Genomic DNA, 27701 nt, shown 5'->3' with positions numbered 1-27701 from the left:
AAAATAAACAAATTCAGGTTCGGGGAATAGTTTATCAAGAATACTGTTTATGGTCTCTCTTACAGGTACGATGGTAAATAGTGACTCGACATCAAAACTAGTCATGAATAAGTCAGAATCCTCGGATAAAATACGTCCTTTAAACTGTTCAGAGTTTTTAAGGTTTACTGATTTGTGGTCAGCGGTTCCAATAGAGGGACGAGAAATTTTGCCAGTTTGTAATTAGGTGTGTTATAAGAGGCCAAAATAGGGCGGAGAGGAACATTATCTTTATGTATCTTTGGTAGACCATACAAAATTCCGTAAGATGAACCGGTGGAGAATAAATCCTGGGACACTTTTTCATCAGTAATGTTTTCATTTTTCATGGCTCTGAGGAATCTATTGATTTTATTCTCCACTTTAAATATGCTTTGATAATTTAGTATACCCACTTTTTGGAACCTTGTACGATCGCTTAAAATAGTAGTCACTTTATTATTGTAGTCACTTTTATCCAATATTACCGTTCCCCTCTCCTTATCCGGCCTCACAATGATAATGTCACCATGCTTAGAAAGGGACTTGAGAATTTCCAGATCACTTTTTTTAAAAAAGGGAGCTCAGTTTGTTTTAAGTTTTGAGAACGCATTTTGTGACAAAACCATTAACTCACGCTGTATGCGGCTGAGGTCACTAGACAGGTAGAGATTTTTTAAACGATGGAATAACACTTCAATGGGCAGAAAAAACTGGCAGAAATTAGGTTTAAAAATTGGTAAGAAAAAGTCTAATCCAAAAATCTATCGGGGTGCAGTTATAGAACTGGGTGTAAGCTAACCCACAAACTTCTTATATAAGGAACCACATTATTAAATGTAAAACTACCATCAAATATGAAGATTTTAAAATGATTGGCCAAACAAAGGAACTCAACGAACTGTTCATTTTGGAAATGTTAAATATCAGATTATGAGTTCCGACTATAAACAACCATTCATCTGCTGTCCCGTTGTTTTTAGCCTTAATTTTCTGTCATTCTTTGTAGCTCTTGAACGTTGTTTACTTTTAGTGTGTTTTTATCTTGATGCTGAAATGTTGGTTGTGTGGAGCTGTTTTCAGCCGTAGTTTTTTAATAGATGACTTTTGCTTTTGATTGTATGTGTTGGCGTTTTTTATATGTATGTATGTATGTATATATATATATGTATGTATGTATATATATATATATATATATATATATATATATATATATATATATATATATATATATATATATTTAAATGTTCTTTTCGTTATTTATAATTTTTACTTCTAGTCTCAGTTCTAGTCAAATGTGCATGTAGTTTAAGTATGTGAGTTGTAATTTTGCTATTAAAATTGTTTTATCTTTTTCAAGTATTGGATCTTATAATCAGCTCTTATTTTATGTCCACATATATTTTATTTTATAGAAAATCCCTGAAGATATGGCGATGTTGTCAAGAAACGTAGGATTAAAACAAAATGCGTATCTCATCGTGTTCCTTCCCTTATATATATATATATATATATATATATATATATATATATATATATATATATATATATATATATATAAGTATTTTCACTAATTTACTGATTGTATTATAATTCTTGACAATATTAAACTCCATAGATAACTCATTAATATAGAATTATTTTCTCCTGACCGGGATTCGAACCGATACTTTCTTTCGTGTTTGAAGTCAAGTGACAGTGACTTTATCCACTCATTTGGACTTTGGACCGAGATCATCCCCGTGGCATAATATACCAAAATCTCATGTGGTATATTTTTGCCAACATATCTTCGCTTGATGTTAAGTTGATTGTAGATGAATTTACGGTAGATGTTCACTATTTATCATTTCCCTTTTCTTAAGTTATTCACTCTTCTCTCTCTCTCTCTCTCTCTCTCTCTCTCTCTCTCTCTCTCTCTCTCTCTCTCTCATATATATATATATATATATATATATATATATATATATATATATATATATATATATATATATATATATATATATATATATATATATGTATATACTGTGCATACATACATGCGTATATATGTGTGTATGTATGTTTGTCTAACCAGACATATAAACATGCATAAGTAGATTTGCAGAAAATTTCATATTTAACGGAAAGAAGAAATTATGCTTTGCATGCACAGACTCCTTTTTGAGAATACAGGAACACCGTTTTCCTAGAATATATATTCTAAGAAACGGCATTCTCGGAAGGTATTTTGTCATAACATCGGAAAATGATTCGGCAAAGATTTAACTTAACCATGTCCTGTGTAATGCACTTGAAACCGGGAGACAGAAAGTGAAAAAGAGAGACAGACAGACAGACAGAAAAACGAATCGATTGGATTCCTTAGTTAAAATTACGTGAAGCAATTTGTTGAGCTTCTTAGTAATATAATTCGTCGAAAAAATATGATCAATGCTAACGAAAAAAATATGAAAAAATTGCCTATGATGAATATAATTTTCAATTGGAATGGAAAGAACCAAACGTTGGTGGAATTAAAAAAATTATAAATATATAAATATATATCGTTTGTTCAATTCACCGACCGGTCGATGAAGAGTAGGAATTTATTTCGGTGATAGAAATTACACTTCGCAATAATGTGGTTCGGACTACAATAGCTGTAGGGTCCCGTTGCTGCAACCAATTGGTTCTTAGCCACGTAAAATAAGCTCAATTCTTCAGGCCCAGCCTAGAGAGCTGCACCGCTCAGTGGTCTGGGTAAAACTAAGATTACTTGCTTATTATATATATAACATATATGTGTGCGTGTAATGTATATGTGTAATGTATAAATGTAAGTTAGGTATAAATCAATATTTTTAAATAGTGAAAAAAAAAAAGGCCCCAAATTGTAAAGATCACTTATCACTCAAGATCCGGTAAAGACGCAAATAAAGGCACTAATTATCCCTTCGTCACACTCGACTAACCCTGCGGAAAGCATGTCGTAATTATCAACATAAGAAGCGACCGAGACGACGCAGGGTCCTATTCACGTAAAAAAGGGACAGCGACACGAGGGACCGAGAAAGCTGCTCTCTTCGACACATTTGTTCGTGACAGCCCCATAAAAAGCCTGTTATTTCGAAGCTAATGAGAATCGCAGGCTATGGAACGGCTGATTATTTAAGCTTCGATGAGGCCAGCGGGCCTATTTAGAACACCCCCGCCTCTCCTTCCCCCACCCCCATATTGTATATTCGTGAAACGCCTGAGTGCCCGCCTTTCCCGTAGAATGGGTCTGCTCGAATTTGATGCGTGTGTGTGTTACGGTTTCACGTTAACCGTGGTATTCATATGGTGTGCCTGTTTGTTTTAGCTGTTGTCGTTGTTGTCGTCTGTTGTACACTCTCTCTCTCTCTCTCTCTCTCTCTCTCTCTCTCTCTCTCTCTCTCTCTCTCTCCTACAGACACACAGTAACCGTAGTATTCATATGGTTTATCGGTTTGTTTTAGCTGTTGTCGTTAATTGTAATGCCTTAATGCCTAGAATTCTCTCTCTCCTCTCTCTCTCTCTCTCTCTCTCTCTCTCTCTCTCTCTCTCTCTCTCTCTCTCTCTCATACACACTAAATGAAGTATTCAGATGGTTTACTTGTTTGTTTTCCCTGTGGTCGTTGTTGTAGTACCTAAAGTCCGCTCTCTCTCTCTCTCTCTCTCTCTCTCTCTCTCTCTCTCTCTCTCTCTCTCTCTCTCTCTCTCTCACTAGTTCACCATTTTTATTTCAAATCTCCATTAACCGCAGATGTCACGGTCAAAGCAACTTTAACGAACTGACCCTTTTAATGAAATGAAGTACGCAGATGTGCTTTACGAGCCTTTGATGTACGACGACGAAAAGAGATTATCGAACGTGAAAGACTTCCTCAAATCAAGGAATTCATTAGTTACCAGGTGAATAAATCGTCCTTTGATATATAGACAATTCAGCGATGCGCGTCACCCGTGAGGTGTTCATTTCATGCATGAGTGAGCGCTCCGTCCTGAAGTGAATTATTCGGAACTCGGGTAAACTTACGGCTGGAGTCTCGGCTTCACAGTGATGGCGTGGAGTAAGCGGAGTTTATCAACTGGTTGACAGATTTATGACTGACGAAAACGAGTCGTTTCCGTAACTTTGTGCCTATAACAGAGAGATTAAAGATATTTCTACACTCAAACCCTAAATTGTAATGTTCATACTTAATCCAAGGCAAGCAGATTTACAAATGAAAAGATTTGTGAAATTCAGATAAGAATCTTGTTTTTTATGACTCATTGCTTTGAGAAGCAAGTGTGAATGTTCCATCTGGGCTGAGAAACCATGAATTCTGCGACAGCTTTATGTAACTTTCCCCAACGGAATTGCTTTGATTTTATGGCATTTCATCTTTCTCGTGAATTTTGATCGGATAGCATTTAACACAAAACTGTAGTTGCTACTGAAATCAAAATGATACAGTCCTTACAGTTACAGCAAGCTTATTACATATCACACTTTAAACGGAGGAGTTTAGGGCCGCCATCATTAAATTTTCTTTAAAAAAAACATTAAAACAAGACTTATACTGTGGCAAAAGACTTCTCATTATATTTGTTTCTTTTCTAAAAACTGATCTCTTTCTGCATTTCCTGTTACTTCTTTCAGGTGAACAAAATATTCGTTGGAGGCTTGAATTTCGAGTCCGTGTTCCCTGTGGGCTTGTTCCATATGGATAGAGTTCATCTTATGAATAATAATAATAATAATAATAATAATAATAATAATAATAATAATAATAATAATAATAATAATAATAATAATAATAATATTGTGTTGAAAATGATGGCTGCATTGTGCAAATCGATTTTATATTGCGTTTTTTCAATTTTTATTATAATTCACCTTTCTTGCACGTCAATGTCGGTCAATAATTGGCCAATGTTAATATTTCGGTGGATTTGAACTGCGCTTTACGGCAGAATTTTATTCTAAAAAGGGCATGTTACTGAAATATGGAGTTGTAAATCCGTAGAGTTCAGTGGTGTCTATCTTGGACGTCGTTTTCACTAGTAGATGGATTCTGGGTTTTCTTGGTACTTTTTCTGCGTTTTTCTTTGTACTTTTTCTGCAGTTCTTCTGTCGACATGTTTCGACCAGCCAGTTTGTCATCTTCTGGACGGTTGAGATGAATCTGGAGACACAGGGTGCGTGTGGCTGCCGAAAAACGGCCCAATAAACATGCTAGACTCTACGGATTTTACAACATTATATTTCAATGTTATGCTCATTTTAGAATCCAAATTCAGCTGCTTCGTTGCTGTTCGCCCACCAATATCTAACGGCTAATTATTGACCAATAATGTTCATGCAAGCTCAGCCAATTGAAAAAATTGAAAGAAGCGCAATATAAAACAATTTACTGTCAATATCATTCAACTCATATAATCTGGGTTTTCTTCCTTCAAATAATAATGATATCTTGTTTTAATTCATGTGTCATTTTTCGGCAGATTAGAATAGTATTTACAATGAAGAAATTTATTGAGGATCAATAACTTATGGTAGTATATCGCTATGGAGAATTTTTCTAGAATATTTCAAGAGGATGGGAGGGGTGTAAAATTCACCTTGTTGTTGCAATATGTGAATCATTTTTCTGACAAATTTGAGAGAAATTAAATAAAAAGGCTTCGGAAAGACTTAACAACATTTTATTTTGTGGGAATATCCGGATTGCCTGCTGTCTAGATATACGATTAAGTTTCACAGTCGATTTAATACCAATTAGAATCTGGATATCTCTTTTCCAGGTAATTAATTTGTTTAATTACTCCGTAACAGCAACGACAATGGTCGTCAAAACCAGGTTTGCCTTTTACAGACTTCTCCATTGTATTCATAACTGTGACGCAGCTTCCAACCAATGAGGAAACGGCTGTTGTCTCTGGGAATATGAAATTGAATTTCGATTGGCTGTGTGATCTTGCCCTGAGAGCATTAGAGGACATATGCGAACGGGTCTTAGTCTCGATGCAACGGTGCATTTGGTCGGATAATTTGATTTTGTCAAATACTGCGGGATGCCTTGACCGTTTTGCGTTCTTTTTTTTTTTGTTAAAGATTATTTTCGGATCGCTCTCTCTCTCTCTCTCTCTCTCTCTCTCTCTCTCTCTCTCTCTCTCTCTCTCTCTCTCTCTTCTCTATTCTATTTTATTCTATTTCTTCACGTATGGATATAATTTTGTTATGTTTATGGGACTGGCTTTAACTACATGAGTGGACTTTGTTTTCAAACACTTCTATTTTCGTATAGGCCAAAGATAGTTGCCTTGGAAAACTCCATCTCTCCCTCGCTTTCTTTCTACATTATATCTATCTATCTATCTATATATATATCAATATTAATATATATATATATATATATATATATATATATATATATATATATATATATATAGATATATATATATATATATAATATGTATATATATATATATATATATATATATATATATATATATATAGATGCAGAATACCTTGTTAAACGAAAACTGTCACGACCATAGCTCCTGTTTCGTTTTTCCTTGCGATACTTTGCATTTCTACATCAGTGTTCCCTTGAGCTATACAAATGTACGTTGTATGTGTGTATGTTTGTATGTGTGTATGTATAATAACATACTTATGCGAGTGATTTCATTGTACATAAATGCACAAGAAGCCCACTTTGCATATATATATATATATATATATATATATATATATATATATATATATATATATATATATATATATATATATAATCTGTATACTCACATTAAAAATAAAGGCAAATTTATGCATTCATATAGTGTATAGGAGCTCCTTGAGAATATTTTGTTAGTCTATTAAGAATTAAAGTTCATATTTTTTTTTACAAAAATAATCTTTTTCATCATTATCATTATCTTAGCGTCGATGGGCAGTTAAACTTAGAACAGGAAAAAAGTACACCTATGGTTTACTCTGCAATCTTTGCCTTGATTTAATAAGTAAGTTCTGACAGGAAATTAAACCAATTTGAATGATACTATATATATATATATATATATATATATATATATATATATATATATATATATATAAAATATATATATGTATGTATGTAAGTATATATATATATATATATATATATATATATATATATATATATACGATATATATATATATATATATATATATATATATATATATATATATATATATATATATATATATATATATATATATATATATATATATATATACAGTATATGTATATATATATATATATATATATATATATATATATATATGTATAATTAGATTATCTTGAACTACAAATTACCTGTTGAAGTTCCATTTATATATGAATACTCAAATTGCTGACGGTAAAATCTACGTTTTTAATAGTTTCTTCAGCAATTCTCATTGATATCTTTGTATATCTTTTCCAGTATTTTTCCATTCATTTCTCTTGTCGGTACATATTTATTGAATATCATTCATTCAAGTACTGTTGCTTCTCAGCAACTGCTCTTTTTATAATGCTTGTGTAATCTTCTCTCTCTCTCTCTCTCTCTTCTCTCTCTCTCTCTCTCTCTCTCTCTCTCTCTCTCTCTCTCTCAATTCCTCTTGCTGTAAAATGAGCAAGAAAGTATAACACCAGTATTTCCGGGAACATCGTGTGTAGACGTCATGTTCCTAACAAGTTTTCTACTACCTGAGAAGAGGCAACTTTGACAGAGAACAGTAAAAGAAAAAAACTCCTAACTTTACCTCATGAAAGCACAAACTCCTGACCAACGTCCAAGCAAGCCAGGCTCCTCCTCTCTTGGATGTCTCCGAATTATCTTGCCGAAATGTTTTTCATTCAGAAGGAGCCACGGGAACAGGCCGCGTCCTTGGGTGTGGCACAAGGCGTGGAATATAGTGAAGGACACTCCCACATACTATAAGTACTACCACTCCCACAGCTAGGTCAATGTTCCCACGGTTTCCCTCCTCGAAAAATGTTCCCGTCCTGCACCGCTTTCGGTCATTCAGCGCCATTCCATTCTGATCGTAAAGCCAAAATCACTTTCCAGGTAGCCAAAAAGGCTTAGTAAATGGGTTTAAAGATGGTATGTCCTAGTATACAGGGTAAATCGAAGGGGGACGCGAGACGCGTCCTTCTCGCACTGCTGCCACACTAATACTGACTTTCGGGACAGAACTGGAGCCTTGCGTGGCTGGTGGCCCCCTACAGGACTCTGCGAGTTGCCAGCTGGACAATTCTAACTTGTTTTTCTTTTAATAAAATCGCAAAATGAATAACGTAGTCCCCATATATTCTGCTGATACGTTTCGGTGTGATGAATGAGCACTTGCACATAAGAATTGTTTGTAAAAAGTTGATAGAAAAAGAGGTTTAATAGAGTCGAGTTGAAAGAAATTGAAATCTTAGCATGCTTTAGTCTTTTTATTTTCCTCTTTGTCGCATTTCCTCATTGTTTGAGTCTTTTTTTCTATATTTTTAATCTTGCAAGGACCCAGCTTTTCCTTGTTCCATCACCTGTCCTTTATGAGAACGGCGACTGTTGATACAGGCTTTATGACGGTCCTTAGAACTGAAGATTATGATCGCTGTTTCCTGCAAACGATAGAGTCTTTTCCATTTTTATTCGTGTTGAAGTAGGTTTCGTTCGTCCCGTCATAAGCGATTCGGGTGAAATTATATGACTTATCCACTCAAAATCAAAAATCTCTTTTCTCTTGTGTTTATCTCTGTTTACAGTATTAAATTCAAGGGCATTCAGTTAAGAGTACATTGTTGGATTATTATTTCATTAATTATGTTCACTTTAATGTGTTTATTAACATAATTATTAGGAAACAATTATTCCTACGTTTAAAATACCGTTTCGATGATTTGAAAAAAAATATTTGTAAAGCAAGTCCGACTACAAAGATTACTATTCATGTTATCACTGAAATAGCAGAAAGGAAGAAAATGCGTTAAATAAAGTTCCTAATGGATAAAGACGTATTCTGTGGAGCTACTGATAGTTAATTCCAAGAATCCTATCCCGTCTTATAGACAACAAATACGCATTCTCCGGAAGAAATTTTAATTAAAGAGCAGCTGTCTGCGAAGTCTGTTTCTTTTTATTCCATTTAAATAATTTTATATTTTTTTTAATTTCATGTCAGATTTTGGTTACTTAGAATACACGGACATAAATCATTTAGTTCATTTCTACATTTTCAGTTACCATATCACGAATCTTTTGAAAAGGCATGATACCCACAATGTTCACATGTAACATTTTTTTTTTTTTACTTATGTTCTTCAGAATCGTCCCAATATTTTTTATATGAACTAAAATATTTCCTTACTTTCTATTGTCCACCCACCCCCCATTTGTTTTTCTTTACTTACATCTGAATTCCACCGGCCTTTTATTTATTTTTGTTCTCTTTCGTTCCATTCCTGACCGAAGTGAAAAGGAAAATGCAGTCTGGGAAAACAAAAACAGAAAATCCATTTACCTCCGTTCTTTCCTCCTCAGCTGCCTTTTACTCTCTCTCTCTCTCTCTCTCTCTCTCTCTCTCTCTCTCTCTCTCTCTCTCTCTCTCTCTCTCTCTCTCCTTTTTAAAACTGACATTGACCAAGGCAGCCTTGCATATGGAAAACTTGAATCAGAATTTTTAAATGACTTTCATATGCGTTGTGTGTTCCTTGCCCTTGGAACAATATGTAAATAATATTTTTTCATGGTGAGCGCTGTCGGGATATAAGATTTCGTTGCATATTTTAATAATTTACTGAGAGAGAGAGAGAGAGAGAGAGAGAGAGAGAGAGAGAGAGAGAGAGAGAATCAGTTCATTAGCACGCTAAGAGGATTTGATATGCTCATTGGGATTGCAATCCTGTGCTGTAAGTGGGTCATAGTTTGAGTGGAGGACTAATGAAGATGTGTGATCGGATTTACTTCTTCAGTTGTTATTATTATTGTTATTATTATTATGCGTAAGTAAAATAAATGATGAGAACAAAAATGGGATGATACAAACAGCAGTTTTCCCAGTTGGAGTATCTTGTTAGTGAAATATTCACTGTAATGTCCGTAGACTATTATAAGGTTTTATTGAATACGCCTGTACTATATTTTTTTCGTAAATATTCGCCAAAAATTTTTACACTTATATATTTCCTCTAAGTTTTGCTGTCGAACTTCTCAGTTCCAGATATTCTTTAAGTCTCACGCCATTGCAATGTTGAGCAGTCTCCCTGAGGATGTTGTGCAATTTGTACCTCAAAAGTTCAATCGAAGATGCAACGCATTACTACCCTCAAGGGATTTGCCTAGTATTTTATAATTTACTTATATTTTTACCTATTTATTTATCAATTCGTTAACTTTCTAGTAACAGACCTCTTCTTTCTGCATTTCCTATTACCTTCCGCTACATCTTTCAAATAAACACCGTACTCTATGGAAACTTAAATTTCAAGTCCGTGGCCCCTGTGGGCTTGTTCCATATGGATAGGGTTCGTCTGCAGAATAATGAAATAATAGTTATGCATAAATTCTCATCCATTTTTTTCTCTCCCATACCCAAACCTGACCTTAATTCTTCTTACTATTTTATGAATTTCTCGATAAAGAAAATTAAAAATAAAGTATTCTCTTCTGACCTTTGTCATAATGTTTCGTCTGGTTGTGCCAAGATTATTAAGATTTTTTCGAGACGGTCTGCTTAAAGGGACCCTTCCAGGTCGACCAATGAATAAAATCAAGACTTCAGTGCTGGCCAATACCCTCTTAACAAGCAGAGAGATCTGCCTTGGCTCCAGAGTCTTGGCCAGTTTCACCAAGCCTGAAAAAAGAAAAGAAATATTTCACAAGGCTAACAACGAAAAGATTTAAGACTGTTTAAATAGTGGAGTTTACACAGCACGGGATTGCTAATAATTTCATTTGTTTGAGATTTTTCTTATTCTATTTCGATCTAATAAACTGTGACTTTGGAGTTTATTTGTAATTAGATTAACATTTAATGTCATTTTCTAATCATATTTTTGTTCACAAAATTAGTCTTAAGACTGCATTCTTCATTATCCACTACTCAGTAGCCTTGATTTCGGATAATTAAGATGCCTACTAAGCTATATTTTTAGTGTAGTCCGTAATACTGTTAATAATACTGATTTTGTCCTTTCTAAGTGAAATTTAGGCTATTTTGAACGTGACGTAATCTATATATAGAAAATGTATGTATGTATGTGTGTATGTGTGTGTTCCAGGATAACTCTGAAACGCATTGAGCAATTCCAACCAAACTTGGTATTACATATGACTTACTATCTAGAAAAAAATATTGTAGGGGTAAGACATCACCAGCACCAAAGGGCACCGAGGGGGGTTAGGGGTGGGAAGGGCTTCCCTGAAACGGAGTTGGTTCTTCCTGTAGACTTAGTAACTAAATAAACTCTATGGGTTTATCATACCTCATTTCGGCATACGTCTGACTTACTACCTTACTATCTGGAAAAGAATACTATGGGAGTAAGACATTACTTTTACCATAGGGGTTGGGGGTGGGAAGGGGATTGACATGTAAAAATAACCAAAAACGACAGATATTAGTGTCTAATCCATAGTTTTCGAGGTCACTGAGGTGAATGGTGACACTCCCGATGTAGAGAAGCAGAGCAATGTGATGTTTGGCCAGAATCATTCATTTGATGATACATGCATGAAATTTAGAATGAATATACTCTATACATCACTTTTTGAGAAAAAGAGTGCTAGCCATCAAAAATTCTAATATAGCCGCCATTTTTGTCAAGATGGCCGCCAGCCCACCAAAAACAGTCATAAATCATAAAAACGCCGATCTCTGTCCATTTATTTCTAACTTTTCCTACTAAAAAAGGGTACTAATGAAGGGAAAGCAAAGAGGATAAGCCTTTCTATATAATGTCCCAAAGGGTTGCAAACTACAGAGTCGATCTTGCAATCAAGTCAACGCTATTGTTTCTGAGGCAGGGGGGATTCTGTAGACAGCAATGGGGCAAACGGAAGGTTTTGGCACCAAAAAACCAGTTGCTTTGGGCAGATAAAAACTCAATATCAGAGTAAAGACTATTCATATATGAGAAGGAAACTCTAAAATTAAACTATGGAGGTAGAGCCAAGAGAGTCTCTGTCGCTCACCACCAGGGCACACTGGTGACGGACATTGCTGTAAACTCAGCATGAGGTTCAATATCAGCTAAACTGCAAGTTTAGTATCCCAAATGCTACCTAATCAGCCCCAAAGAAATTAGATAGCCGCATATGAAACTGACAGGATGTGCCAGCGCGGGAGAGCCGAGCCAGGAATGACGGGGGCTGTAATGTTATCCGGATGGTGTACAGATCGCACGGGATTGGATGAACGGTCGGGTTAGGTATAGGGCAACAGCTCGCACCTAACTGTAGCCCATACATGAAAGTGAGCAAAGGTGGTAAAAGGATAAGCCCACGGCCAGCTTTACTTAAGTTCAAATTATCTTATCGTGGATGCCAAACCAAAAATGCAAATTGACTGGAGTAAATGTTGAAACACTAATTTCACCTCTTAGCTTATTTCAAAGGAAACAGGAATCTGCTGGATATGTTAATCTTGCAAAAAATGTACCATTTTTTCATGCTCTTGTTGCTATGCCAATATCATTTGATCCAGCACGGTTAAATGATGGAGAAGGCATAGAAACCCATCAGCTCTTTGTAGATGGATGGTGGCTGGACCAGAAATAAGCCAGTTTGTAACCAATCATGAAACAGCATCGGGAAATAAAGATAGAAAGAAAAATAATTGTCACCATGAACAGTCACAAGCAGCTCAAAAGGTATTCCTTGAGAAGGTGCACCGGCTCATCACAGTCATAGAAGAAATGGGTAATCCATTCGCTGAGGAGACAGGAGATCTTCTGACCCTTGACACGAAAGAAATAGCAGAACCCTTTGCAGTTAAATTTGTTGCAACCCATTTTGAGAAGGGCAAGGAACACCTCAAAACCTTTATGGATAAAATGCAGACTGATAGTCTATTTCTGCCAGACAATCAAGAAGAACAACCAATCTGAGACAAAGCTACTTAAGGAGGATTGTCACCTGTTCCCCTGCCTTTTCATCTCTTGTCAAAACCGAGGATGTGATTCACAAGAATTTTTCAAGCATGAGAACCAGTCTTGCCTTACATCTCTCAGCAAGAATGGCAAAATGCACTCATGTACTAAGTCAGATCTTGTGAATACTCTCCAAGATAGAGTCAAGATTCCAGGGTCCAAACCTGAATCTGGTGCACACATTGTTGATGAGGCCTCACTGGTGAATGCTGTTACTCCAAAAACACCTAAGACATTTGATGAATATGCCAAAAAGGATATTCTTCCCTTGGTAGAGCACTACAGCAACAATCATAAGAGAACTGACTTCATTTTTTGTATGTACCAGATGACCAGTCAGAAGCCAGATCAAAACAAGGAAAGGCCATCAGGAGAAGAGTTACAGAAAAGAACAAAACATCATCAAATTAGAAGTTTCCTTCGTAAAAGCACAAACAAATCAGAACTCTTACATTTTCTTGTGATAACATGGTTAGAATGACCACAAGCAATGCAGTCCTTGTGACTAGAGAGGAAAATGTCCTTACGAGTACCAATTACACCCACATAAACGTGGAGGAACTGGCACCCTGTACTCACGAAGAGGCCGACACACGAATATTTCTACATGTCTGGCATGTAGTTAGGGAGGGCTACAAGTCTGTGATGATTGATGCAAATGACACAGACATTGTGGTAATTGCCATATCTCTGATGCCTTTTCTCATTGCAATGGGACTCGAGAAAATGTGGGTCCGATTTGGCAAAGGAGAGCACACTAGGTGGATTCCTAGACATGATCTTGCGTCTACTCTCGGGCCAGAGAAGTCCTAAGGAATGTTGTTTTTCCATGCTTTCACTAGGTGCGATGTTGTATCAGGTTCCATTGGAAGAGGAAAAAAGACAGCTTGGCAGACATGGAATGTCTTTAATGAAGTTTCAGCTACATTTGTAAAACTCAGCCATAACCCATCTGAAGTTGAGGAGTCTGATCTACAAGTACTGGGGTAATTTGTATTTCTAATGTATGACAGGTCTAGAACGGCCTCATCGGTACACGAGGCAAGACTTGATCTCTTTGCCCGAAAGCAGAGGCCATATGACTTAATCCCGCCAATTAAAAATGCACTAAGGAAACGTGCAAAAAGAGCAGCCTATCAGGCAGGTCATATTTGGGGACAATGTGTTAAACGTGATCCAGAACTTCAATGTCCTTGGTGGGGATGGACGAAAGAGGATGACAACTGGAGAACTGTATGGACCACACTTGAACCGATTTATAAATGCTACCGGGAACTGACTAAATGTGGATGCAAGACGGACTGTGGTGAAAGGTGTACATGTAAAATGACAGGATTAGAGCACTGCACTCTGTAGCTGCCCTTGTCATGCATCTTCAGGAGCATAAAACACTGATGTTCAACAATGATAGAAAAAGAATAGACGCTAATATACTCATGATCATAATTCTCAAGTTTAGACACAGTTAATGAGTTAGTATATGTGTCACTAATACATTTTTTTTAATTATATCTGTGAACCAATGGCTATAAATACTCATAGAAATCAAGTTATATGGACAAACATGTAGAAATACCAAGAAAGTTAAACTATTTTGCAAATAATTTTGACTCCTGAATGGGAAGGACTGTTCTCCCAAGTAAAGTCTGCAGTTGTATGGCAAAGAACCCCTGATTTATCCCAATAATGATTGAACTTCGGCTATTTATACAAAAATATATTGGCATTTTATCACGATAATCGTCATATGACGGCCATCTTGGAAAGTGGCCACCTAAGGGAATTTCAGGTGGCTAGCACTTTTTTTCTTAAAGTCTATAGCACTTTTTTTCTTAAAGTCTAGCCCCCAATGAGTATTTCTGCCAAATTGCATGCTTGTCTCATTAAATGAACGATTGTATGGCCTATCTGCTCCATTAATGCCCTTGAAGACCAAGTTCAGCCCTGACAGGAAGGTGGCGTGAGAAGGGATGAAAAATAAAATTTCAAAAATGACATACATTAGTGTCTAATCCATAGTTTTCGAGGTCGCTGAGATGAATAGTGACAATCCCGATGCCTTTTAAGTTCAAGTTCAGCCCAATAGGAATGGGGGTGAGAAGGGGTAAAATATAAAATGTCAAAAATCTGGGCAATGTAATGGAAGCAACTATCTTAACAGGAAAGGGAGAGAGAGAGAGAGTAGAGGGGGTGTTAGGGAGGATAAAGAGGGAAAGAGAGAGAGAGAGAGAGAGAGAGAGAGAGAGAGAGAGAGAGAGAGAGAGAGAGAGGAAGGGAGAGGAAGTGAGAGAGAGAGTAGAGGGGTTGTTAGGGAGGAGAAAGAGAGAAAGAGTGAGGGAGAGTTAGAGAGAGAGTGTGTAGAGGGGGTGTTAGGGAGGAGAAAATGAGAGAGAGAGAGAGAGAGAGAGAGTGAGAGAGTTTATCGCTTGTCATTCAGAGTTTTCCCAGGCAGCACCGGGTTGGTCAGCTTGTATAAAAATAAAATAGGTTGTTGACTGACAAGTTCAGATGAAGCAGAAAATATTCATCCGTTACATGCAGACAAGTACACTTCAGTCTTCTAAATAATAGAGAACGTAGATATTCATGTATATTTAATTAATTAACTTGAAGATTCCGTCTGCAGTTCATTATGAATAACAAACGTTGGGGAAAACGTTTGGGAGTGATTCATTTATAACATTTTCAACTCTGAGATATTGCTTCGATTCTACTACAGTCGAGGAGTTGTTTCAATAATTATTTAATTTCTGCTTATATGCGGAATGTATTAAAATTCTACCCTATTATCTGTCTACCAGTTATGATATGTGCGCGATATTTGCTTATAGATTTCAATATTTATACAAGATATTTTATGGTATAACTTTCACGTTATTATTGTATCTTATGTATATTTTCCAAGTTACTTATGTGAACTGTTAACTTCGTGAATTGTAAAAGATTACAATATTTCATTTTTCCTTCTTAAACTATTAAACCTACGTCGATCCTAAGGGTTTTGAAAACTTGACAAGAGGACCAAGTGGAAGACAGATCTAATATGACAGGAAACATCATAACGTCTCAAGTCATTTTATGACCAATACAACTTAAAATATTGTGTGGTATATGGGCACATAATTTTGGTAGACGCTCCATATAACTTATTCTTTTGCAATAAATACCTACTATAATGTTTTGTTTATATCAGGTCCCATATTTCCTTTTCAGTCAGTAATTTCCAGCAAAATTTTAAATGTGTTGGTAAATGTTTCCTTTTTTCCCCCAAGTTGGTGCTTATTTGCTATCGTGAATTGATGTCATACTAGATTTTCTTACCTGTAATTTGGAAAAAATGTTCTCCTAAATTGCAAATTGTTCACTTGGAAGCAAAACCCTGAAGGAAGGAATTACGTTTCTAAAGACACGATAAATGACGTGATTACGTGAAAACACTAATAATGATTGAGTAGTCAGAATAGAATCTAATCAGACCAACAAGTAATGTATTTCTCATTTCGGGCATTCAATGCAATTTTTTTTTTTTTTTTGCAACGCCAGGTTTGGTTGGGAGCCAAAATGTCTCTTTATTTCTTATTTCTTAACGAGCTGGCTTCCAAGGTTGATGCGGAAGATGGCCATAGAACGAGATTTAGACGAGTATTTTATAATATTTAAATTTATTTTTTGGTGATTTTTGAAACCTTTGGCTACTTATATTGAAGATCGTTATTAATACGTAATATGTATGCATGTATATATATATATATATATATATATATATATATATATATATATATATATATATATATATATATATACTACATATATTTTCACCTATTTAGAAAATTCGAACCTGCAAACACAGGCGAGCTGCCGAAACAGTCGAAGCTGCAAAGACGGCTGAAGCTGCAAACACAATTGAACCTGCAAAGACAATTGAAGCTTCAGCCCATTAGCTAGGAAATCAAATTTAATGGCTGCTAGAGGAGACCCCATTAGCGGGTGGACATACGTAGGCGTCCTACCCCATATCGTATGATTCTGGGGGACAATGCCGACGTCTTAACCCCAGCATCGTATGATTTTGGGGGACAGAAAGCAGTTAGGGATAGAAAGACCAGTCAGGACCGTAATTGGGCTGCTGTGCTAACCCTAGTAGCCTTAGCTACAAGACCTATTTCCCTTCGACCTTTGTGCTGGTTGTTACTGCTCCTTCTAGATCGACTGATGTACTGGGGCCCAACACTAGAAATCGAATAGTGAGCATCGCGAACTCGCTCGCCACTCCGTGTTTGACCGCCGAAGCACCAAGGTGGTGCTGTCTCTCCCTCTTATACAGGGCATTTGTAGGGACTTCTGCGGCTGAAATTCATCTTTTGCAAGCGAGCTCCATGCACAGATGTAATAAGAGTCCTGTTATCTGGCTCTTCAAGTTTCTGCCCCTGTCCTTGTGAACCAAATAGCCTTAGACATTTAACTGCCATCTTGCTAAGTGCAAGAGTCTTCTGACTACCAGCGGTCCAGGGGCACGTGACACAGTCCCCCCTCAGCGTTCACGTTGTGCTAAAATCTCTTATTTATCAACCAGTCTCAGTAGCAGTGGTTTTCATTTGCGTGTCAAACTCTTTCAGGGCTGGAGCCCTTCCCAGATTTGTTTATTTGCTATGCATAGTCTTACTGTTATTGCACATTGCATGTGCCTTGTTTGCTGCTCAGTCGGCCATTGCATATTACTTTTCTGATTGCTCATCTTGTAAATAAATTTAATTTAAAGTTAATTGACTGGTTTGGAAGGTGACCTTTCCCATTCCCTGTTGAATAGATGTAGTATCAAGGTAAGTCATCTTAGTAATTACATTTATTGCTTATGTTCTGAGTGCTAGGTGTTGGCCCCTAAGGCAAATTACATTCAAAAATCCAATTTAACTCTTCCAACCGGCCTCAGAACGTAAGAATATATATATATATATATATATATATATATATATATATATATATATATATATATATATATATATATATATATATATATATATATATATATATTATAGTAAGAAAGTATACCTTAGTTTAACTAGACCACTGAGCTGCTGATTAACAGCTCTCCTAGGGCTGGTCCGAAGAATTAGACTTATTTTACGTGACTAAGAACCAATTGGTTACCTAGCAACGGGACTTACAGCTTATTGTGGAATCCGAACCACATTATACCGAGAAATGAATTTCTATCACCAGAAATAAATTTCTCTAATTCTTCATTGGCCGGCCGGAGACTCGAACACGGGCCCAGCAGAGTGCTCACCGAGAACTATACCGACCCGTCCAACGAGGAACTATATACTGTACATATATAGCGTAATATATATATATATATATATATATATATATATATATATATATATATATATATATATATATATAATAATTATATATATATATATATATATATATATATGTGTGTGTGTTGTGTGTGCGTAGGAAACTAACTTGACTGTCAACTTTTTAACTTTTTGGCCAAAAGAGAGTAGCTCTTAGATACTTTGGGTTTTTCCTCTATCTTTTATATGATACTTAAGTTTGATTACTAATTTTTTCATTCAGTTTTACCTAATCAAAACTTGCAACGTCTAATGCAAGGAAATTATTTACTTGTTCCGTATAATGTGATTGACCGTTAATGAAACGTCAAATTCACAAAGATTGTTGATATTATCAAGTTTAAAATTTAATGTAGCTATAAATTGGTTCGTAACTTTGGAAATATCCACTATTGTGCTATTTCTTAGCTACTAGAATAGTAATAGTAATTAAGATTATATCGTCGTTTCAGGCATTTTATCCCTGCTGTATTATTTTTCTTCAATTTAATTTTTTGTGACAATAAAAAATGATGAATGAACTCGCAGTATGCAATTATTCACTTTTTCTGTGTTTGAACCCTTCCGTTTCTCCCAGCCGTTACCTTTCTTTGTCACAAACTTCTTTTGTGTGCTACTTTCGTTGTAGTTTATTTCTTCGTAAGCGGGAAATTCTCTTGCGAAATCATTTTGGCGACTTTTTGGAGAAATTCGAAAAGCTTTTCTTTTTCTGGTTTTCTTTGGCCCAAGTCAATCTCATGCCGTTTATTTCAAAATGTCCTCTTAAGTTGAGCTGAAGACAGAAGTCTCCGTTAGCCTTTTAAAAGCTGCATTATATATCTGGCCTGCCCTGGCAAGAGAGAGAGAGAGAGAGAGAGAGAGAGAGGCGGGGGGTTATGCGTCTCCAATTTCCTCTGACCTCGCCCAGATTGACTCAGATATTACTACCCTTCCCTGCGTGATATAACTTCGCTGCAGATAACGATGTGTTCACTAAAAGCAAGAATACTTACCAACGTCTAATCTAATGCTATGTTGCTACCAGGTACTCCAAGACCAAAAGCCTCTGCTGGCTTAAGGCCATCTTCATCTTCAACATCAACAACAACTAAACCTAAGGCCCTTCAGTCAGTTGGATGGTTCGATTAGATCGAGCCGACCTTGCGCTGGCAAGAGGCCTTAGTAAGGTATTGATGAGGATAAGAGGCCTGATCTAGAATTTTGGACTCTGATCTGCCAACAGAGAAGTACTTCAATTAGTATTAGGGGTTTGGTAACCCAGCAAATAATCTTCTAATCAAATGAGGCTCAAAATGGAAATACAATTTCCTTGAAATAAACGTTTCTCTTCAGGTTATCCTAATATTCTTGGATAAAATTCAAAACCCACTGCTGGCATAAGGCCACCGTAATCTGCAGCAAAAACAACTAAACCTAAGACCTTCGGTTGGTTGGTTTGTTCGACTAGATCGAGGAGATCTTGCGCCAGTACGAGGTCTTACTAAGGTGCTGATGGGGATAAGAAGCCTGACCTAGACCACAGGACTCTGACCTACCAAAAGAGATGTCCTTCAGCCAGCATGAGGTGGCTGGTAACCCATACGAATACAGTGCTAATCATATGACGGTCAAAGTGGAAATACAGTTTCCTTGAAATGATCTCATTCCTTCGAGATATCCTAATATAATTGGGTCAAATTTCCAATTAAATATTTTTAAAGTGTGAATAGAAAATTAAGTAAAGGATTTCATTTGCTCTGCTAATTCTCAAGGGATTTCATTAGAAATCCTATCCAAAATTATCAGGAAATCGAGAAGTTAAACCTCCTTGTATATCAGTTGTATATTAATACACATTTCAAATAAACGTGCATAGTGTTATGAACCTTTTACTTACAACATTTTCCATTAAGGCAGCCTAATTGACAGACCTCTTAAACGCCACACAATGACAAAGAATCACGGTGACGTTTTTGTCACCGTCATACGAATAACAAAAGTAAACTTCATTGGAACGACCAAGGGACGTTGAGATCCATGCGTATGCATAGTTGCGTGACCCTTCCCTGAGGCTTATCGGGGAACGTTTGTGTTTTAGTCGCTGGCTTTTTGTACGCTTTATCTTGAAAGCTTCCTTTGTACTCATGTTGCTGACGCTTTTACTCTTCTTTTTCCCGTTTTTGTTTAACTTGGAGGTCTATTTGTTGTTTTATTGCATAATATTTCATGAAAGCCACCTGCGCTGGACTGAATAGCTCCACCTGCTTAAAAATAAAAAAAAAAGCGAAAGAGAGAAGGAAGCAGGAAAGATGAAAGGAATAGAGCGTAGAAGACCTGAACGGATAAATGGGGAACAAATAAAAGTAAAGAAAGACTTATAAACTAAAGCAATTAGAAAATAACAATAATATTAGTAATAATAATAATATTATTATTATTATTATTTTTATTATTATCATTATTAGTTGTAGTAGCAGGTAAATTATATAACAGCTCTGCATATTTTCTAGTATATATACCTGCTGCTACAAAGAAACACTATATTATTATTATTATTATTATTATTATTATTATTATTATTATTATTATTATTATTATTATTATTATTATTATTGACACTTAAGAAAGACAGAATATATAAATTACACCTTTGTAGACAGTAATCCAACAAAAGAAAAATTATTATTAAATAATATTATGTAATAATAATAATAATAGTAATACACAATAATATTATTATTATTATTATTATTATTATTATTATTATTATTATTATTAGTATTATTATTATTATTATTATTGAAAGAAACCACAAGATTCTTGTGTATATCTTGTTTACATATTACTTTGATCTCAAGCATAGGTCCTAACTGTGACCTTTTTCAGAGATGAGGTAGTCAGGCTGGTTTCAAGGCCCAGAAGATTGCTGGGCCTTGAACCAGCCTGACTACCTCATCTCTTGAAAAAGGGTCACAGTTAGGACCTGAAAGTGCTGAGATCAAAGTAATATGTAAATATTTATCAGTAAACAAGTTATACACAAGAATCTTGTGGGTTTCTCTTTCCATCTTCAGAAGAAAACTGAAAGAAGTCTTTGTTTGGTTCATTATTATTATTATTATTATTATTATTATTATTATTATTATTATTATTATTATTATTATTATTATTATTATTATTCCCTTAACCTTTTTTCCCCCTATAGTGATGCAATACCACCAGCTGTTCCTAGGCACAGCTGACCTTTAAAACTATGGCTCTAGATCAAGAAGCCAACAGACAAGTTGATTAACTTCAGACGCTTTTGCATTACGCAGATCCCATGACGAGAACACGAGTGCCTTAGACGTCTGGGCTTATTAGGGTCCGCATTACCAAAACACGATCTCCCACTTAACCTTCATTATATCCCCTAATAGCTGACTGATTCCATTTCCGTTAAGGTCATTATGCTTATGCTTGCCTCTCTCTCTCTCTCTCTCTCTCTCTCTCTCTCTCTCTCTCTCTCTCTCTCTCTCTCTCTCTCTGTTAAGGTCATTATGCCCTGCCTGCACCTCTCTCTCTCTCTCTCTCTCTCTCTCTCTCTCTCTCTCTCTCTCGGACACACACACACACACACACACACACTCATAAGTAATGTTGCAATGCCAGTTGGTATCGTTATAAAATTTCGAGTTTGTTGACAGTTTAGTCTCCTAGTCCTAGTTATATAAATTTCTCTCTTTGTGTTCAAAGGCTTAGTACTTTCTCTGCTAGCTTTTATTGCTTCATAGCTAAAAATCTTGAAAAGGCCTATCAGTTTAATTTTGCTAATACACAAGTTTACTGTCAGAAAGATGTGTGAGTTAAAAAGTTCCTGTTTTAGGTTAACTTCAGCCATCTTATGGCTAATTTGTTTTCATGCTCCTTTTAATATTCACATATGAAGAAAATTCAAAGGTAAAAGACACATGGATCTTCAAACGCATTTTTTGTATGCTGGTGGCATCTTGGCGTTGGATTCCCTCTTTAATTAAGATAGATTTCGGTAATTTACATGGTAAGGTTTAATTGCCAAACGCAGTGGTAATTATAATTACTCGATTTTCTTGTTGTAAGATTGTTCATTAATAAAGATTGTATATCTGCAGGCGTGTACCACGAAGTTGAAGATTATGTAGTTGTGAAACTGCTCTTAATGCTAGAGCTAAGTCTTCTACACCTTACAATCTTAGTTTCTGCGCAAGTTGTAAGAATATATTCAGAACTTCAAATATTCATCTGTATAACAGAATTGTTTCTGCAAACTATGATTAGACAGTTATATCAAAGAGTTTGTTTACGTTATCGTATGAGAAGTATGTCTGGTGACGTTAATTATAGATCCGAAATCAATTTTGGTGCCTGTCTTTCTTATAAATTGTTGAAAATTTGACGCACTGTGCACCGAAGACGCTTATCTTATGTCTGATCTGAAAGAGTGATCTTCTGATCACAAGCCACGCTGGTTCCGTCTGATGACCTGTCGGTGACTGACGGTGTTTTTGTATCTTGGCGTGACTGAATTATTTTTGGTGACAGCAGATATAAATGGATTCATAGGATGGAACTGATGTGCCTGTGTATGTATGTGTATATGTGTAAATATGTGTGTGTATATTAATTTATTTATATTTATTATTTATTTATATATGTACAGTACATACATTATATACATATTTATATATACAAATATATATGTGTGTGTCTGTACGCTACTGCGTGAGAAAAATCTAAGAAACGTAGAACCAGATTTAGTGTAACTGAAAATTTCATTTCAGCACTTACTGAACAAACGAAGCTGCCCTGTATAGTTAATACTTTATTCATTTAACCATGGACAGGCGAATCAAATTCTTGCAATCTCGGCTGCATTACATTCTTCTTTCCCTCCCAACATTTCTCTCAAGTCATTACTATTTTCCCTTTTATTTCAGCAACAGCTTCTATTCTATTATCCTTTATATCTTCAGTATCAACACCGTAACTCATTCCCCCTTTTGGCCTCTTTGAAAAATCTCTCGGCTTTTTCCCCCTCCCCTTCTCTAAATTTTCTCCCCTCGTCCTACATCCGGGCTTTGGCCTCCAGTGTTTTATCATCTAACGCCATCTATTGCCCCATAAGCCGCCACCAGTCCCCTTATTCATCATATTTTTTCCCATCATTTTCGTCCATTTTCAAATTTCACTCCAGTTTTAGATGGAAAATTTCATTCGAGGCCTTGCTCTCCAATGATCTTTTTCCTTGATTCCCTTATCGTTTATCTTCTTCATTTCCTTTTCTCATTTATTCTAATCTGTATTTTCGTTCGCATTACTCATCAGTCTTTATTTTCCATTCGCATCTTTCTTCCCAAAACCGCCGCCATTCTTTCCATGGGAATTTATTTTCCATCCCATTTTGATACTCGCTCACGATGTGTGGTTTACCTTCCCCCTCATTTTTCATCTCCTCTCGTCACTCTTGCAACCATTTTCTCTCTCTCTCTCTCTCTCTCTCTCTCTCTCTCTCTCTCTCTCTCTCTCTTCACCCTTTAAAAGCTTTTCTTCTTTTTTGTCTTTTTCGTTCTCCCTCTTCGCCTATTTCATCACGTTCCTTATTGTCAGCTGCAGCAGAAGCGTTAAAAGCACTTTCTATTTTGCTTTCCCATTTTATTCATTTGTTTCTTTGTACGAGGCGAATTTTATTTTTTTTTTATTTTTTACCACATATCTTCATTGTCAGTGGTCTTTCTTTCATCAAGGTTTCCCAAATATAGTTTCTCTCTCTCTCTCTCTCTCTCTCTCTCTCTCTCTCTCTCTCTCTCTCTCTCTCTCTCTGAGAGACAGAGGGAGAGAGAGAGAGAGAGAAAGAGAGGGAGAGAGAGATTAGAAATAATACTTTTATTCTCGCGCAGAAAGTGAGATTAAAAACTCTTTAATACCGCCATATAGAGATTGGTAACATTGTGCGGAGAGAGAGAGAGAGAGAGAGAGAGAGAGAGAGAGAGAGAGAGAGAGAAACTGTATTTGGGAAACCTTGATGAAGGAAAGACCACTGACAATGAAGATATGTGGTAAAAAATAAAAAAAATAAAATTCACCAGCAAAACAGAGACAAATGGAGTAAAATGGAGAGCAAAATAGAAAGTGCTTTAACGCCTCTCTCTCTCTCTCTCTCTCTCTCTCTCTCTCTCTCTCTCTCTCTCTCTCTCTCTCTCTCTCACACACAATGTGACCAACCTCTATATGACGTGATTAAAGAGTTTTTAATCCATCTTTCTGCGCAAGGATAAAAGTGTTTTCAGTCTCTCTCTCTCTCTCTCTCTCTCTCTCTCTCTCTCTCTCTCACACACACACACACACACACACACATACACAATACGACTCACATTTGTATGGTGTGACTGAAGAGGTTTTAATCTCTCTCTCTCTCTCTGTGCAAGGCTAAAATTGTTGTTAATCTCTCTCTCTCTCTCTCTCTCTCTCTCTCTCTCTCTCTCTCTCTCTCTCTCTCTCTCTCTCTCTCTCTCCTTCAACCTTTGCCTTTCTTTCGCGCTTCCACAATTCTTTTCAATCCCTTTTTCCACTCGTCCTAGCACAGACACCTCAGCATCACGCGAACCAGCCACCAGTCACGGTGGTAATGGCATGTCGTTGTAATAGACATCTCCAACATCCTCCTCCTCCCCTCTCCTCCCCTCCCTCCCCTCCTCCTCCTCCCTTCTCCTCCTCCTCCTCCCTCCTCCTCCTCCTCCTCCTCCTCCCTCCTCCTCTCCTCCTCACATACCCCACCTTTACTTTTTCAGCTTTCACTCAACCCCAAACTTCTTTACAAAGATAGGGAACACGATCTAAAGAGAGAGAGAGAGAGAGAGAGAGAGAGAGAGAGAGAGAGAGAGAGAGAGAGAGAGAGAGAGAGTCAGTAACTCGAAGAAACAAAAAAAAGAACATTTTGAGAATATCCATGGGAAGGTTCACGATGATGAAGACTTCTTGAGGAAAAAAAAGAATATAACACTTTTTGACAAGGAAATAATATAATGAAAATGTAATCAAAATAATAATAATAATAATAATAATAATAATAATAATAATAATAATAATTGAATTAGAGTTCTCCATAAGGAAAACGAGAGAAAATTGTAGTTTTTTATTAGAGGAAAAGATAAAACCTGACTATTTGCAAGAGTTGGAAGGAAAATAAAGTAAACTGAAGTTTTTAAGAGAAGAAAATTTGAAAACGTAAGACTGCTTAGCAGAGAAAAATTAAGACATTCTAGACTTTATGCAAGAGTAAAAACTAAGAAAATTGAGAAAAACAAGAGTAAAATTTAAACTTTTTTCAAGAAGAAAATGGAAAGAAATTAGACTTGATTAGAAGTCAGTAGAATATTCAGTGATTTTGCGTTGAGAAAAATAAAGAAAACTTTTGAGAATAAAAGGAATACAATAAGTAAAAATTGAGAAATTTGACAGTTGATATTTTTGTAGTTATTTTCCATCATTAATTTGAGACCTTCTCTAGGGAGTATTGTTATTAGCATTTTATCCTGAGAATGAACCCTATTCATATGGAGCAAGCCCACAAGGGCCATTAACTTGAAATTTTAAAGAAGTGACAGAAGGTAATAGGAAAAACAGAAAAAAGAGATCAGTTATTGGAGCAGAAAAAAGGAATTAATGAATAAAGAGATAAAAATGTTAATTACTTATAAAAAAAAACAAGGAGAATTGCTTGCATCATCGCTTGAACTTTTAAGGTTCCATTTGCACAACATCCTCAGGGAGGCTGTCCCACAGGATTGCCACGATCACATCCGTACACAGATATCTTGCCATTAACCAATACCGGTCTTGTGGGACTGTGCAATTAGAATGACTTCTCTTTAAGAATAATAGCAGGATTTTTTCAGTAGGTTACCAAGCCACTCTAATCCAAATATTGTGTATTCTCCCTATCAAAGTTAAATATTCTGAACTATATAACACATATATATATATATATATATATATATATATATATATATATATATATATATATATATATATATATATATTATATAGAGCCTCTCTCTTTCTCTCTCTCTCTCTCTCTCTCTCTCTATATATATATATATATATATATATATATATATATATGTGTGTGTGTGTGTGTGTGTGTGTGTGTAAATATATATATATATATATATATATATATATATATATATATATAGAGAGAGAGAGAGAGAGAGAGAGAGAGAGAGAGAGAGAGAGAGAGGTTCAAAAAATAAGCCATTTGCGTTAAAGGAGAGGGGAGGAGCTTCAGCGAAAAGTAAAACACAATTGTCACTATCTCATTCATACTTTAACTATTAAATCGTGGATGGGACTCAGTAAGGAAACCACAACATTAGCTGCTTCTTACACCTACACAGAAGGCTCATCAGTAGCTCGTACAAACGACCCCTCTTTCCTACATGCATTGTTGAATCATATGACCATTCTTTTCTAAAAGCTGTCTGGCTTCTTTCCTTCTCACACGTTGCATTTCCGAAATATACAGTCGTTCTACCAGTTTTTCGTCGTTCATTCTTTCTACATGACCCAACCATCTCAAAACACTTCTGCGTATTTTCACATTGCTCATTTTTACTGTTTGTTATGCCTTAAGTACTGCGCAACCCGTTTAGGTCAGCAGCCAAAACTTTTTCTTTCATTCGCATTCACCAATCACACCACACATCTATAAAAGAAAATTGGTTCACCAGTTCCATAATACAGTCTACGGCACTCTAAGTTTCTTCCCAATGTTTTTCTCACACCCTGCTGCCTTTCTTGCTACTCTTATTCTGTGACTCGCTTCTTCTGTCGTCCTATCATCATCCAGTATATTTATTATCAAATACCTATACGAAGGAATTGCTTAAAATTTTGCATCAATCACTTACCCTTATAACTTTGTTCTTGCTTAAATTTCCTCTCAACTTTCTCTACTGGCTAACGCGGTTTCTGTAAACTATTCCCAGTCAGCACTGTATTTTTGGCAAACATCAGCCATTTCACAGTCCATTCACAATACGTTTTCTCATATATATATATATATATATATATATATATATATATATATATATATATATATATATATATATACATATATACATATATACATATATATATATACATACAGTATATATACATCGTT

The 27701-nt window shown here is 35.8% G+C and overlaps 1 protein-coding gene across 1 annotated transcript in view; it reads right to left on the bottom strand.

Annotated features, from left to right (window-relative positions):
* The window catches only part of LOC136843682 (transmembrane protein 151B-like), a 264510-nt gene extending 256309 nt beyond the window's left edge, over nucleotides 1-8201 (bottom strand). Inside the window, exon 1 of the mRNA XM_067112244.1 lies at nucleotides 7799-8201. The gene's annotated coding sequence lies outside the window, so the exon portion shown is untranslated. The remainder of the gene's footprint in view (nucleotides 1-7798) is intronic.
* Nucleotides 8202-27701: the final 19500 nt, after the last annotated feature.

Source organism: Macrobrachium rosenbergii, chromosome 12, assembly GCF_040412425.1.
Source record: "Macrobrachium rosenbergii isolate ZJJX-2024 chromosome 12, ASM4041242v1, whole genome shotgun sequence".
Classification (NCBI taxonomy): Eukaryota; Metazoa; Arthropoda; class Malacostraca; order Decapoda; family Palaemonidae; genus Macrobrachium; species Macrobrachium rosenbergii.
The sequence above is the reverse complement of the archived record's forward strand: the minus strand, read 5'-3'. Positions and strand labels throughout refer to the sequence as shown.